The sequence below is a fragment of the Carassius auratus genome, unplaced genomic scaffold (genome assembly GCF_003368295.1).
Source record: "Carassius auratus strain Wakin unplaced genomic scaffold, ASM336829v1 scaf_tig00036097, whole genome shotgun sequence".
Taxonomy (NCBI): domain Eukaryota; kingdom Metazoa; phylum Chordata; class Actinopteri; order Cypriniformes; family Cyprinidae; genus Carassius; species Carassius auratus.
The window spans coordinates 10,001-25,000 of NW_020526287.1; positions in this window are offsets into that span (position 1 = coordinate 10,001).

Sequence of the window (15,000 nt, forward strand, 5' to 3'; positions counted from 1 at the left end):
GAGCGACCCGTGCTTATTCCGCTTCCTTTGATCTCTGAGCGCTCGCTCTAATTTGTTCGCATAGTCTTCAACAAGGACTTTCTATTTGCTATTAAAACATTAGAATCTATAAGGGCTACGCGAACAGGATAGATGCCATGCAAAGCAGCACGCCATGTGGGGAGCATCCTGCGCTTCTCTTGTGCGTTTCCACTAAAAACAGATTCCATGCATTAGTCAGTGAAAGCGTGAAAGCACATTGCTGTTTTATTTAACGGCAAAGAATTTAATAGAAGGATGCAAGAGAACACTGCACTCTTTAAACATTAAAGCCATTGAAAATGTGACAATTTGACTGCTGATATTAGAAAAACCTTGCGTTTTTTTACCCAAAAAAATATATTAGGTCCAAGTTAAGATGCAAAACAAACGCAGATGTTCACTGTGCGTGTCTGTACGACATTAGGTAAGCTGCCATGTTTTACCTGCAGTTATTTTATTTCACCACCGACCTTTTCACATGACTAAAAACAATACAAATAAGAACACGATGTTTTGGTTCACATGGTGCAATACTGAATGTTTTATTAGATTTTCTGGTAAAATGGGTTTAGCTGAAAATGTTGCCTTTATCTGGGCTTATGCATATAACAAGAAAATAAAGGGAAATGCCTCTATTTCGTAAGAATTGTTAGCTCAGTAGGGTTTTCTTTTAAGGACTCTTCTTTTAAGGTCTTTCTGACACTGCAATGCAAACGAAAGTAACTAAATTAAGAGAGGTTCCATATTTTCAGTGCTCCCTGTATGGATGGTCCACCGTAATCTCCAGATGCCTAAACTGTAAGGTCAAAACTGTGCTGGCAATAGGGCCATGCAAGCTTTTAATACGATGATACAAGAGGCATCAATCAATGCAACTGCTCCAGCATTAAGCGTGCGATACAATAGAGTAATGATGATAATGAAAAGTAAAAATAATGAAATCGTTTTTATGGGAGTATCAGATTTATTTAAGTGGGCCATACATCATCACCACGGGCAAATGATAATGAATTGCAGAATGTGCCCTTCAGCGATTAAGTATTTCTGAACTATAATCTATCATCTCGCGGCTCATATTTCATATTATGTGCAACACATGAGGCGGTGTGTGTGTAGAGAAAAGGAAAGGGAGACGAGAAGGTTTTTTTTTTTTTTTTTTTTTTTTTTTGGCTATTAAAGTTCGAGGAAGAACTTAGTGTTGAACTGCACATTTTTATTCTCCCGTGTCTTAAAAGACTGGGCTATATGTGACCGGAAGACCTCGGTTTCATCTGGTTTGAACTTGAATTGTGTAAGATCATGAGAATGGTTGGTAATGCTATATGTCCAGTAAAGAGGTGGACTTACAGAGTGTGCAACTCGCATCTATCAGACAAGCTGCCACAGGCTTCCGTTTGACCGTCATGCACCTCTCGGAAACAATCCAATTCTAGCCAAATCATTAAACCATTTGCTATTATTAATATTATTATTATTATTCACTGCCTTACCTGTAAGCAGCCTCAGCAACAGGTTGTAAATTGGTTTTGGATCGTGCAACTTTCCGCAGGTGTCAGGTTTCAGACGCCCGAGAGTAACAGTGGAGATTGACCTCTGTCCACCTGAAAGAGGCATGTTTCACAACTCTGCTGTGCGGGGAAGAGCATTCGCACTGAAACACTGACACCCGCCATGGAACAGATCAATCTGCATTTAAGATAAAGTAGTGCACAGGCTGACTGGAATGAGTGCATGAACCGAGGTTAAAATATAGAATAGAATAGAATAGAATAGAATAGAATAGAATAGAATAGAATAGAATAGAGCAGAGCAGAAGATATTTCAAATGAATTTGTAACGTTTTCCTGAACAGAAGCGCAAACAGATGAGGCATCAGATACCATGCATCATATTAACGCGTCAAATGTTTCAGACATGCAAATGTGCATTGCCAAAGTGACGTTTTAAGTCATTGGTTTACGTGCACTATTTCACACGGCGGCTCGGAAATGTTCTGTGCACGGTGGAGGCACAGTTTGAGCAGGGGGAATAATTCGTGTGATCACTCTAGCAGCAACCCCGACTTTGGGTCATTTCTTCATCTCCCGCAGAAAAGACATTACGCCTCTCGTATTTACATACCCTGTAATATTTGTCAAACATTCATAAATTGCGAATTAATGAAATGTTCCCCGGCCCTCTGAGATCACTCTAATGAACATATAGAGTATTATGGGGATTTCTGACACATCTTTGATAAGTTTAATGTCTTTTGCATCATCACGGTCTATTAAACAGCATTGTATATCCGTGCTGTCTGTGACCTGCTGAAGGTAACAACACGATCCTGAAACAAATGACCCACAGCCTGTGAGGAACAAAGAGCTACACGTGACCTGAGAGGTACAATTTTGAGTTTTTATTTATTTATTTATTTAGTAAGTTAGTTATTAAAACAAAATGCATTTTATTTGTTTACTAATCGGTGTTCCTTTAAAATATATTTATATTTAATTTCAGATACATTATGATTGTTTTTCTCATTAAGATATTTTTTTTTTCTCAGTATAACATATCATTTAGTTGTCTTCATTTTATTGCAATCAATCATATTATTGTTTTTTATGTGTCTTTTGATTTTCGCGGTTTTATTTATTTATTTAGTATAGGATATTAATGTGTGTGGATTTTTTGGAGGTGAGGCTCCGAGTGAAATGTCAACAGCCACCTGCGTGTTGTTAAATCTCGACACTTGAAGGGGGTGTGGATCAATATTAATCACCGGCAAGTAAAGTGTCATTCAACTGGAGTTCATTTCCGCTCCTGCATTCTTTCTTTCTTTCTTTCTTTCTTTCTTAGAGCTAAAGACGCATGGCTAGGCTTCCAACATCGACTTTTCCAATTAGACACACAAGAGAAGTTATCTCGATATATGCACTCTCTGTTCTTGACAACTGACACGTTTTCAAGACTGTCCTGAAGGAAATTTAAAGGTGTAGATGAAAGAAAAACAATTCCCGATGAGTGTCAGCAGGAACATTTTCTGATGTAGTACTTTAATGAAACATCTTCAATCAACACGAAAACTTATTTAGTTCTTATTTTTTTTTTTTTGACAGTAGGCTACCAAGACAAAGAAGTATATATATATATATATATATATATATATATATATATATATATATATATATATATATATATATATATATATATATATATATATATATATAGTACATGCATAAAAAAACGGTTGTTTTTAATATATGAAATTAGTTGTTCACAAATAACAAAACTTTTTTTTTTTTTTTTTTTTTTTTTTTACTAGTTTAACATTTCCGTTACCAAATGGCATGCTGCATCTAAACGTCTTGGTCCCGACACAAAAGCTTATGATCTTTCATTTTAAGTCTCAAATCATCATAAAAAGGCAGAATTATATCTAGCGAGACTTTTTTCCCCCGTTGTGCACGAGTTAATTCATCAAAAGGAAAGTTTCTATACGATTTTTTTTTCTCCCCATATAATGAAAGATTTAAATAATAAGTCGACCACTGTGACATTCTTTGGACTTGGGCTATTTCTCATAATACTCTTTTGTGTGGCTGAGGAAACTCCACTGACGAGGACTGAGGAATAGTCTGAGATTTCCCCCATTATTTGCACAGATTCAGTGTTAACAGCCAGTTAAAATGTGTAGATTCAGAAGCTGGTTGCACCAAAGAAAGGCATTTTTAGGCGTAAAAATTATCTAAGAGACAAGGTAAGAACTATTTTTATTAATTAAATTAAATGTATTTATTTAGAAAAACTTCATATATTCTCTTGCTTGATAGACGAAGGAAAATTAATACAAACGTTCTCATGACGGACCGAGATGATTTCCTTTTGAACATAATTAACTATATGCTTAAAATCAATTGTTTCCCGAGCCCAGTAAGGGTCCATGGCGGCAAGCAGAGAGGCCTACTTTAGCACGTGTGAAAGCAGGAAGTAGCTCTACCTGTCATTCATTAAGACGACACAAACTCAATAGAGAGAGGGGAAGCTAGATTGGACCTCCTCGTTATACCTGCAGCGCAATTAGTCCTACTTGTTTCTTTAATCCGTCTGTCTCCTCACAGTTAGAACTGAACTTGAGGAACGAGAGGGAGGCACGCAACCATCAAAAACAGATACTAATGCAGTGCATATTTGATTCATATTTTACAAAATCTAGATAGATAGATAGATAGATAGATAGATAGATAGATAGATAGATAGATAGATAGATAGATAGATAGATAGATAGATAGATAGATAGATAGATAGATAGTCTTAGTTATAGTTATGGTCTTAGTCTTATAGTTACTTAGTAATAGTCTTAGTCTTATAGTCATAGACTAGCAACAGGCTTCAAACTTTCACACTATGGAGATAGGAGTGGTGCACTGTCTGTAGGTGAATCAGTGCACACTTGAACTGGAAAAAAGGACTTGACCTTTGCCTTTATGTTGTGCTCCAGTGTTTGTCTAAATGACAATCGGTCTTTATAAAGGACGCGCGCAGGCCTGACACCTCCTTTTCATCAGATGGATGTTCGCACTGAGAATGAATCCCGTGGATGTGAATGGCTTCTAGATGTCTGTAAACCTTTTTTTGTGTCTGGTCTCTGTTTTCAATCAATATTAAGACAGTGTGTGCTCATCGACAAGGAGTTTTTTTTTTTTTTTTTTTTTTGTGAAGAGGAAGCAAGGTTATACATACTGTTTAAATGGATTTTAGAAAATGTGACTATGATCATCATAAATTACAAACGATATACGCGCAATAAAAAAAAAAAAAATACAGAAATAAATAATAAAAAAGACCAACGACTCAATAAAAATTGTCGAAACATAGGATATTGCAATATTTTTAATTATAAATTACCATTTTATCATGCATTATTAAGATTTCGGGGGAAAGGAGAAATGTAGATACTTATTTGAAACATTTGGTGAACTGTCCAGTTTAAATTTGCGTGGAAGGTTTTATTCTTTCTAACACACTAAAAATGAAAGTAAAGCAGGGTAAGGTGAGTTCTAAAACAACAGATAAATAAAAACCAATGTATAATTATTAACTTACGTTTACATAACCCATCATCCAGACTTTTGTTTATTTGTCAACGTGTTTTTTTTTTTTTTTTTTTTTTTTTTTTTTTTTTTAAGAAACAAAATATTGTTTGACAGCTTTTGGAATAGCTGACAAGTCAACGGATTGTCATCTCGCTTTTGGCTAAATTTAGAAAACCTTAATTTCCCGTGAACAACAGGGGACAAAACAACAATTTTGTATTATTTGCAGAATGTCTGGTAGTCGAAAAGTCCGATTAGACTGTGTTCATTTTTGGAAATAAGTTCAACAACAAATCCAGCAATGTTGGATTAAATTTAGGTTACCTTTAGCTATAGGACCTGAACGCTGAGCTTCCCTTAGATATGTGTAGATTTTGACAGAAGTTGAATTACAACAGTGTAAATGTTTTTCACTGACATTGTCAACGTTTCAATATTAGTAGTAGTAGTAGTATTGTTAATTTAAGAAATTTAAGAAAGCATGTTTAAAGGATAGTGAGTCTGCGAGGGCGCGCGCCCTCTCAAGTGGTGGTGTGTGTGTGTGTGTGTGTGTGTGGGGGGGGGGGGGGTACTTGGTGATTGCACTTGTAATTCAAACAGAGAGCCATGAAAGTTGACACTAGACACATAAAAGCTGCATCTCGAATTTAATGTATGGTCCATATTAAACACGCTGGCCAACGGGGACCAGATGAAGCTCTGGATCTCGGGATCAAATTAGCTACAATACAAGTTCATTTTGACTTTACAATTACTTTTACAACGACTTTGTATCATTTTACTAATGTATCTGTCTTCATCAAATGGTAAATCTTAGATGTGCATAATTTGAAAACTCCTCTGACAAAATTCTGAAATTGTATGGCATCAGTCATCAATTATCTGCTTTTCCACCTTGTCCAGTAATATTAAAAACTTCTAAAAGCCGGAACACAAAAGCCCCTTCTCTCCAGAACTTTGTTCTTTTCACTTGGTAGATCAAAGAGCTCTAAAATTGGTGTCCAGGAGATGAACATTGTTGGGGTGACACGATGACAATGGGGAGTGAAAGTGTGCTGGAGCAGATATGTCAATGCTGGAAAGAAAGAAGACGGGAACGGGCTCTTTTTAATTCATAGAGCATATGAATTTGCCATGGCTTACTGAGGGAAATTATGCGTTCCGCTCGCACGCCACAATATGATTCCACAACACGTTTATATATAGGCTAAGTGAAACATTTTGCCATCTATGAAAAAAATATTTTTTATCACATGCTTATGTAAATTTCCAAAGAAAGAAAGAAAGAAAGAGGCCTCCTTCAAGTCTATATTCTCTCCAGTGTACAGAACCTGCTGCTCCAACAAAGAGTTGAAACGTTGAAAAGCAGCTGAAGTGACTAGAACGTGGACATCAACGGAATCAACAATATTTGTATTCATTTGAGAAACGAGGGGTCTGAACAACAAGACAAAACCAGACAAAGACAAAAAAGCGACCGTGAATACCGCCATTGTCCGTGGCTTTGAGATTCTGATTCACCATATCATAACCCCCGCGACGAAGAAAACATCAATATTCCCAGGGAAAGGAGATGTTTCTATGGAAAACCGAAGAATTTTAGCGCATAACAGATCTGGTAGAAACAGGAGGGCGCGAAAAAAAAAGAAGAAAAAAAGAAAGAGATCAAAGGGTGAGAGCTCTTGGGAGCGTGGATGCTTCTGTGAATCAAAGATAGACCATGTTGACTTTTAAGTACTTGGCATGAATTGGAAAGGCGCTTGAGCCCCGTTTCCAGGACACTCTCAGTCAAAGCAGTCATAGAGCCTCAATAGAGAGAGAGTCTGTGGAAGTGCAACTGTAGCTATTTTTTTTTTTTTTTTTTTTTTTTTGCAAGCAGTGTGACTGAATATGGCGTATAATGGAGAAAACACTTCTTAAAACTCAACTAGCATGACGTTCCAGGTCTGTAACACATTCGTTGCTAAGTAAACAGTACTGCACCTATTGTCTGACCACAGCTGCCCGGCCCACCATCGTACCGAGATAGACTGACCACAGCCAGCTCAGTGCACAAGAACACAGAGGGATGTTCAGCCTTCAGCTCCTTAAGAGACTGTCAGTGGAGTTCACAATGTCTTAGTAAAACAGCCCTCCAGGAGAACCTGACGGAGAGACTCGAGATAGAGTACACACAAAAGAGCAGGCCGTGTAACCTCTGCTCCAAGTCAACATTATTTGCATGAATGGTCAGTGAGTTATTGGCAATAATATGTGTCATGTTAGACGGAGCCTCCAAATTTAAATTCAAATAAAAAAAAAACAAAAAAATAAAAAAAATAAAAAAAAAACATTTTAATTATTACACAACATGCTCATGTTCACGTAGCCCCATAACATTCCCGTGGTTTATGATGTAACGTGGCTGTGAATTTGATCTAATTTATTATATGAATTTATCTGTGATCCCCCGCTTTCCCATTTGCTCGGAATTTCGCGTTAATGTTAATGAGGTACAATAAACCTTAATGGCAATGTTGTTGGATACAAACAAACACCAGCAAACAAACTCAGAGTGTGTTGCATGCCCCATTTAACTGCCAGACACAGTTTCAAGAGTTTCACAGAGAGTAAATATCCTCAGCTGCATTCAACATGAAATATGCTGAAAACTGGCCAGCTACCGAGAATGTGTGGTGCAAAGTTTTACAAAGAAACCCTTCATTTTCTGTCAGCATGAAACGAATATGATCAGAATATGATAGATAAATAGAATTTGATTGTTTTTACCTTAATTAAATACTCAGGACCTGTGTGTGTGTGTGTGCGCGCGCGCGCGCGTGTTTGAAATTCCGTTTTTGGAGTAGGCTGATGAGGATTTTTTTTTTTTTAAACTAAACTTTTTAATTTACTTTTTAAAACGGTCTTCTAATTTTCTCTTCTGAAATAAAATAATAATAATGTCATCACAAAAAGCATGCAGTCACTCCACCACAGAGCGCCTTCAGGAGCAGGTGGGTGTTTGAGACTTGTGGGCAGAATGAATAGCAACAATCGTGCACTCCCTGAACAGCAGTGACAGGTCTACTAAAGCTGTGATGACTTGTGAAAGTTGTTGTGCAGGTTATAGAATTTACACTGATGGAGAAGACGTGTGGTGCCTGGTTCCGTATGGCACTCCTCAGGCGCGCCCCGCTCCAGCCAGGCCTGGAATGGTGCCCCATGCAGGGACTGGAGGTCCACGCACGACAGGGGAAGAATACGACCCTGTTGTTTCAGAATGGCCTCTTGATTTATGCTCGTCACAGTTTAAAGGGCTTGTCATGTCAGCAGACACATAGGTGTTGACAGCCATACTGAAATGACTCGCGCCCATACTGTTATTGTACTGATATGCTATAGTAATGCTTATCGCAGGGTGTTGCTCAAGCCCAGTCTATTTCCCAAAAGGCAACTTATTCAAAACATCACACCATCTAATGGAAAACAGCGAGATTTTGCTGCCAACATTTCAAGGCACAAATTCAGATCGTGCTTTTTTATTTGAATGTTCAGAAGCAATGCAAACATAGAATAACAATCAATCTTTATACATTCACTGGATTAGACTTTGGCGAGACATGGGAAATGGGCCTATTGGTTTGTTGTGCACAAACCATTCCATCAGGTTTAGGTTTGGACGCTATAACCTTTTGCCTCGATGCACTAGAATTGAGACATGCACACAATCAAATTTCTCGCAGAAATATCTCCCACCGAAAATCTTTGTCGACTGTGCATTCCAAAGGTCGTAGGTCAAGAAAGCTCACAGCGTTTGGAGCTGCTGTCTCAGCCAAGTCAGCATTTGTCTGAGACATTCAGTCGCCCCAAGATGCATGTGCTATTCCTGAAACTCATGGATAAATATAAAAAAAGATGAGATTTTCAGTAACGGATTACAAAACTGTAGAAGCGAAGTTGGGCATGCAAGCACAAGTGCAGACATCTTAAACTGTGTGTGTGTGTGTGTGTGTAAAGGCATCATGGATGGCATCACATGTAGTGGATGAATTACTGACTTACAGGAGATTTTTCTGTATTTAAATCAATCTGATGCAGAACAATAGTTTTAATGTAACATATTCTATCTCATATTAAATATTTTGTATATTCTTATTCACTGCCAAAAAGTTATAAGTATTATATGTGAGAACCTTTACCACAGGCCTTAACAGCTCAGAGCGCATGTGAGCTTAAAGGATCTGAATGGTGTTATACAATTCCATGCATTTATAGCACAGATCATGTAGGCATTGTGTCATTATGACACTGTCACTCCAGCTGTAAAAGTATGCACCCTGATGTGGACAGTATATCAAAATGCTATGTTTGACATTTACAGAGCAAGGCAGTATAATCGGGCCTTATGCGATTATGAGCCCCAGTATTTATGCAGATATATAATGCCTCATATAACATAGTCAAGTCAGGCTTGCAAATAACGCTTTATTGTTTGATCCAGTGGAGAGGACAATGAAAGCATAAGGGAAATACAGACCCTTCTGTTTGTATGGACACAAATTCTAGAAAGTTTATCCTGAATCAATGATAGTCACATTTGCACAAACACTTCACGTGTTTCAGTGTTTTGCCAGACAAAACAGCACTTCTAGCCAAGAAAATCAATTCTTTAGTCTAAATTTCGTTGTTACTCCCTTAGTCGTGTAAAAGGCTCACACTATTAGGTTTTCATTGATTTTTCTTTCGCTTCCCAATGCCTCCTGAAGTCAGTAAGCACTTTTTGGTGTATTAAGCACAATATATGTAGTTTGTAAAGAGGGTCTTGGGGGATGGGAGTTGGGTTGGTTTGTATGGATGGGTGGTGAACACATGAGGAGGTCAGTAGGGGCCAGTCCTTCCTGCCCTCTTCTTTTCCCAGTCAAGGGCCCCCCTCACTGGTGGGAACAGCATGATGGGTATGCATGGCTGCCATGCATGGGCCCCTGCATCTCACACGTGTAAACCAACAGGCCGTGGACCGAGGCCTGAGAGAGGTTTGCTTTATACGTGGTGCGCCAAACATGTGTTGCGGCCAAAGTTGCATCAAAGGTCAGGGAGCTATGCTTTGAACACTTCAAAGCCTTAGGATGGGACTGCAGCTTTTAAGTTTTATGGCAGGTGTAAGCAGGGGTTGCTGACCAGCCCAGGGTGGTCCGTGCCCTGGTCTGGAGGAGCCAGAACAGAGGGGGGTGGGACTGCAGCCTGGCTGACCAGACTGTCCGAAACATCTTTGTGCGACAGGGCACATTTGGAGCATCAGAGAGGCTGGAAGACATTGTGGACTGGCTGGACAGTGCATACGTTCACTTCAACAGTCTCTGGTTTCAGAAGTTCCCAGCAGGGTACAGCCAAGGCCTGTGCCTGTCCCGCTCTGAAAGAGATACATCAGGGAGAGGGCAAGCCCTGCTGCTCCTCTCTCACTCTGGCTCCAGTACTGTCGGAGCACAGCTAGAGTCCGGCAAGTTCAACGAATTCGGCATTCCCTGAGACTTCCTCTTGTTTTGTGTCACCTAGAGGGAAGAAACATGCTAAAACGTTTATGCCAGTTTGACCACTATAGTCAAAGTGCACATTCTTTATCATGTTTTATTGTTTTGTATCGTAGACGTTAAGTGTAATTAAAATCTTGAATTGGTAATCGACTGGGTGAAGTCTCTTAGAAAGCTTTTTCAGCTGGCTAAAGCTTCTCTGGACATGGTGAAAAAACATTCAGAGCAGGTGTGACTGAGGCCTTTCACAGATGGTGTGCAATTCATTTTAGTGTCTAAGATTCTAAAATGTTAAATAAAATAAAATGTATAAATTAAAAGTAAAATCAATGATTTGATTTCAAAATCCACATCTAAAAATATAAACTTGTATTGCATAATTAATTACTACATGAAATGTAGCTGTCATGCTTTAAAATTTAAACACAACCAGTTTTTGATTTTGCAACATAAGAGATATTATCTTGCTCCAATGCAAGGCCTTGCAGTTTTTTTTTTTCACTCATCTGTTGTGACATGACAAGTATAATGTCACATAGAGATGATTAAAAGAACATTACCTGAGCCCTGTGATTCCCTGAATGAACAGCTCTTTGCTAAATTGGTTGTTTTCAGTTCTTGATTAATTGAACTTTCGAGAGTCACATTTTAGCATGCTTTTTTTTTCTTCCTTTGTCCCCAGTCATCTTTTATTATTAAAGAGAAATTCTGAATCTCTCTCTTGGAGTCCAATTAAGGATTTGCATTGCGACTATATTTTTCACTTTAATTACTGAATATAAAGTGGAGCATTGACTTATCTCCTTATTTATCAAGCAAGTGGAGAATAAAAGAGTATTCATCAAGTAAATAGATGGCTGCACCTATAATTGCTTGCGACAACACGAAGGAAATATGAACATCTAAACATCTTTATGGACTCTATAATGAACATTAAAGTAATTAAATTTAGCACAAACGACTCAGATGTCAAATATTGGGAGAAGCAAGGTGCGCTTATTCCAACATAGCCGTTCGATATTGGACAACATCAACATTTTGAGAATATAAAGGAGCTAGAACAAAGAGCAATCATAATAAGCCCCCACACACTTAATCTGAGAAGGGCCATTGTTATCCAGATTGTCATGCAAACTAGCCGGCTGGAGCAATCGCAAAGTCAGTGTTCGGTATCATTAGATTCTCAAAGCCAGTAAATCTTCCCCTCCGAACCCTTAGCATTACACTGCGGAGTTATAAAAATCTGCAGGGCCTCATGGGAATTCCCGGCAAATGCGCAGTCGACGTTATTAATTCCATTATACCCCACGTTGGGAAAACAGTAGGACTCGCTTTATAGTCATGGTGGCGATGTAAAATGGCTCTTTGTTGGGCTTTCCAGAAAGAGTGTTGAAAATGTGGTTTACAATGATTCCTTGTGATAAATGCCTTGCGTGGTTTACCAGGATCTAAACGGACCAGGCCTCAAAGATTCCAGACAGAGAAGCAGTGTAATGCTTTTAAATCTTAATGGCATAAAATTGTTACAATTTCCTCCGAGCCTCTCATTATTCTTTCTTTTCCTCTTTTTTCCCTTTCTCTGAGTTTCTGAACACACAGGAGCCCAAAAGAGGTTTTCTACGGGTCCATGGCATAAGGTAAATACAAGGAAAACAGAAAACCCGTCCCCTAGCCGAGCTCTTGTTGATGGGATGGGGAGCTCGTTTTGCTGATGACAGCAGATGAGGATGGCCTGCAGAATTTAGTTGCTTGGCTTCCTGCTGTACGCCCGATTTTCCTCGCCACTCCACACCAACTCCTTTGTGTGACCCTGCAAATATCCTCTGGGCCTGCTCATTACTCTATGCAGCCTGCACAGATCAGCACTCCGCTTAATTTGGCACCCCTGGATCTGGTCTCTTCAAAACGGGACTGTGGATGAATAAGGGAAGGCAAACTCCCTGGTGCTTATAATCACACGGTCTCCGATACATGCCATTGTGCGTGCGAGCATATTGTTCTCTGTTTCCGCGTCCAGCTTGTCCGTTTTAAGGATTAGGAAGTGGCTTGTTGGTGTTGATGAGCTGTTGAGAGTGATCACGTAACACTCTGGATTGTGAGGACTGGAGCAGATTGCCACAAATATGGCTTTTTCTCGGGCCTGTTTGGCTTAGCGTTTGCTAGTTCAGTTGACCAGAACAGCCAACCAATGGGTATTCTCAATAATCCCAAAGGAGAAATGTAAGGGAAAACCAGTGTCTCAATCTCTTGCTGTATGAAACGAATCCAAACTTTATCAAACTAATTATACATATGATATTATACTTACTCCATCTAGGTCTTTGCTGCCATGGGCACTGTGCCCTGGCCTCTCTGCTGGTGGTTGTCATGATGAGTCTGGGTGTGACATGTGCCTCCATCTGAAAGAGCGCAGCAGTGGAATCGCTAGACAAGCGGTGTCCATTCACGCCATTGAAAATGGAGAACCCTGCAGAGTCAGTGCTCTCTTCCTGGCATCGGTCGTGGCACCAATCACCGCTGATGGCGTGGCAAGTCACTTCTGAGAAGAAAGCTTTATGCTTCTCATGCTTTGAAAGAGAGCACAAGGATGGGTTGGTTAATAAATGATAAAAGCTCAATCTTTGATTTCTCTTGCGTCATGAATATCAAGTCGAAAGACTTTCCGAAAGACAAATTTTCTGCTCTGAAAAAAATAGTTTGTGTCTTTGTCTTACTGTACTGCAGGTGGACTTCATCAGAATCACTTCCAACACCAAATAAAGATGCAGCCATAAATGTAAGGAATTTCCAGAGTGGTCTTCAAAGAAAAACTCAAATCACAGAGCATTTCTTTTCTGCTTCCTGTACTGTGTTGCTCTGCAATTTTCTCGGTCATACCTGCTGTTTCTGGGTTTACATCAAGGAGTGGATCCCATGTGAAACAATTAGGGAATGAATCCCAAAAATGAATATCTCTTGAATAGTCATGAGTGTGTATTTAAAGTACATTTGAGTCAGTAAATTTCCAATTGGTCTCACTCAATGGGAGACGGTGTCATTTGTTGTTGAAATGAACAGATTCACATTCTCTTTCAGAGAGAGAGAGACAGAGAGTGAGACACATTAAAAAACAAGTTGATGTGACCCAATGTGTCAGACATAATTTTGGGTTCTCTTGCATAGCTTACACTCTGCATGATACGGTCTATTTTTGCTGGAGGTGGGCCAAATCTGTCTGTTCACTGGAAAAGTTGCAGGGATTGGGATTCTCTCCAGACTCCCTGGAGGAAGTAATCTACATTGCAGAGTCCGGGGAGCGCATGAGCTTTAGAGGAGAGGGACGTGGGTGTACATTCCTCCTTGACTGTGCTTACTCAAATGTCACAGCGCAGCCAACAAGTTTACGGAAACTGAAATTGAAATGCTGATGTTTTAATTAATAGGTAACAGGATCGTGCTGGTTTCAAAGCCATTGTTTCAATGTCAACTTTATAAAACCTTGCAATAAAATGTGTTAACAGCATTAGGTACTCTAAGAAGGAAGTAGTTCTAACTTCAACAGTCGCCAATGCGCAATGACATGTGTGAAGACGGCTGACCTCTTGGCAGGATCTTGACCGATTCTTACCATCAGCGCTTTCCAAATTAGTCGATTGTATTTGCCCAAGTATATGTTGACCTCTGCCAACAAACAATCCTCTAAAGGATGTCATTGTACACGCTCTGACTCATGAAGATATTAGTCATAGGGCAGGATACATTAGGTTGCTGTCCACTTGAAGGTAATGAACCTTACATCGCATCTACAGGCTGTGGTTAGTGGAGCAGATTGCTCATTTAGGACTCATCTAAAGCATTGCTCATTATGTTAGCCGTTAGATTCCCACAGCAGGGCAAATATAGCTGGATGTTAATTCTTGAAAAACACTGAGACGTTCATTACACAGACAAATATGAGGTAAAACAGCGTCGAGTTTCCTCCGAGTCATTTTCATCAGGTCGGACGGCAGAGTGTAACTTTTTAAACTGACCATTTTTCTCGCTCAGCGCTCTGAGACGCGGGGGGCTGGGGGTTTAATCGTCAGAGTGAAATCATAGGTCTGCAGATGTTTTCAAGATGTTTTTTCTGTCAGTAGCAGATTATCCCCTGTAGCAAAATCTCATTAAACTCCAATTTACGGAGCTGTGCTGATGTTGCCATCAACCAAAATTAAAGGCATTAATTTTTCAAAAAGAAGTTCACAGAAGTCCTCACAATGAATGATATAACACTTCGAAAGACTGATTTGCCCAGGCATTATTTGTAAAAAAAAAAAAATTAACCGGCATTAACAGAGAGAGGGAATTGGGTGTGAGTGGCTCAGGAAATGTGCAAATCCGTCCATTTAGTTGGAGAGGCGCTGTATAGAGATGTGTGG